Raw genomic sequence first — 2,500 nt, 5'->3', positions numbered from 1 at the left:
CTTTCTTAGAATCTCCAGGAAGACCTTGAACTCCGTGTCTCTCTTTTCCTTTGGTCACTGCCTTTGTTTTGTGACCTATTCAGGAGTCGTTGCTATTCTTGTTGCTGTTGTTGTTGGTGTGGTTATCATTATTATCATCGTCACTATCATTATTCTTGATGATAATTGCCGTTTTCATTATCGTTATTATTATTTTCATCATCATCATTATTATTATTATCATCATTATCCTGATCTTGAATATCACCAGTACGATTATCATTATCGTTATCATCATTATCACTATTACTATCATTATCCTGATCCTGAATATTAACTGTATAGTTATTCTTATCATTATTATCACCATTACTATCACCATTAGTGTTATTATTGTGAGTACTGTTATTATCATTATCATCATTGTAATTATCATTATTATCATTATTGTCATTGATTGTTATCTCCATGAAAGAGAGAGAGAGGAGGAGAGTACGACGAAGAGATTGAAGAATGAGAGAGAGGAGAGAAAGAGATAGAGAGAGAGAGGAAGAGAGAGACGAGGAGAGATAGGTCTTATCGTCAAGAATGTATGCATACACTCACAGCCACGACTCCTACTTACCAGGAGTTCAAAGAAATCACTTGTAGTCTCAGCAAAGTGAACCTTAACTCACACCCAATCCTCTTTAAGAGCAGAGCCGATGGAAACACATGGGGCTGCCCGTGTTTTACCTGCGCAAGTTAAAACGGAAGTCCTTATGTTGGGTCGCCACATCGCGCAGTCATACAGAACTCCCCCCCCCCCCCCCCCCTCCTTGAACCCCTTACCCTCTCCCTATTCCCCTCCCCCCCTCCTTGAACCCCTTATCCCTACCCTAGCCATTCCCCTACCCTCTAACCTCCCCCCCCCCCGCCTCCACCTCCATTACACTACGTCAGCTGGGGATCACATGGGCGGGTGGTTGGTTGGTTGGGAGGGAGTGGGGTGGGGGTGTGGGAGGTGTTTAACGTAGTAAGTTTATGCGCTCGTCGTTTGTGTGTTACTTATATACTACAGACACACACTCACAACACACACACACACACTTATATGGATATATATATTTATTCTATATATTGACTATAAATATTTTATATATAATATGTATGTTATATATAATGTGCACTTATAGATGTTGAAATAAGAAAATATTTAATTATATACTTATATCATCAGAGAGGAGAGAGAGAGAGAGAGAGAGGGTGGGTGGGTGATCGAGTGAGTGAGAGCGAGAGAGAGAGAGAGAGAGAGAGAGAGAGAGAGAGAGAGAGAGAGAGAGAGAGAGAGAGAGAGAGAGAGAGAGAGAGAGAGGGAGAGAGAGAGAGAGGTCTTTTCGTACGAATGTATGCATACACAAGCACACTCCTACTTACCAGCGTCAAAGAATATCCACTTGTTCTCAGCAAAGTGAACCTTAACTCACCCCAATCCCTTTAAGATAGACCGAGGAACACATGGGCTTCCCTGTCTTTACCTGAAGTTAAAACGGAAGTCCTTATGTAGGTCGCAGTCCATACAAACTCCCCCTCCACCCCCCCCCTCCTTGAACCCCTTACCCTCTCCCTATTCCCCTCCCCCCCTCCTTGAACCCTTATTCCTACAGCTAACCATACCCCATCCTCATACCTACCCCCCGCCCCCCCCCCCCCGCCTCCACCTCCATTACACTACGTCAGCTGGGGATCACATGGGCGGGTGGTTGGTTGGTTGGGAGGGAGTGGGGTGGGGGGTGGGGAGTGTTATACCGTAAGGTTACATGTCGTTCGTTTGTTTGTGTTTATCATACACAGACACACACACACACACACACACACACATATATGTATATATGTATATATATATATATATATATATATATATATATATATATATGTATATATATAATACATATATTTATGTATATAATATATGTGCACATATATATATATATAAAAAAATATATGTACATGTATATATGTATATATATATATATATATATATATATATATATATATATATACATATGTGTGTGCGTGTGTGTGTGGTTGTGTGTGTGTGTGTGTGTATGTGTCTGTGCATATATATATATGTATATATACACACACACAGACATATATATATATATATATATATCTATATATATATATATATATATATATATAATATATCTGTGTGTGTGTGTGTGTGTGTGTGTGTGTGTGTGTGTGTTGTGTGTGTGTGTGTGTGTATATATAATATATATATATATATATATATATATATATATATATATATATATATATATATATACTATGGGTGAATGGATGTGTATATATATATATATATTTGTATATATATGTATATATATATGTATATATATATATAACGATGTTATATCACTGTCGAAATGATTTAATTCTCTTGATCTTACGTCGTCACACGCGACAGGGTCTCTCGTCGTTATCATATTATCATTATCATCAATGTCGTCATCATTATCATCATTATCAGGAGAATACT

This window comes from Penaeus japonicus, unplaced genomic scaffold (genome assembly GCF_977035675.1).
Source record: "Penaeus japonicus unplaced genomic scaffold, GWHDUDI00000001_assembly GWHDUDI00000004, whole genome shotgun sequence".
Classification (NCBI taxonomy): Eukaryota; Metazoa; Arthropoda; class Malacostraca; order Decapoda; family Penaeidae; genus Penaeus; species Penaeus japonicus.
The sequence above is the reverse complement of the archived record's forward strand: the minus strand, read 5'-3'. Positions refer to the sequence as shown.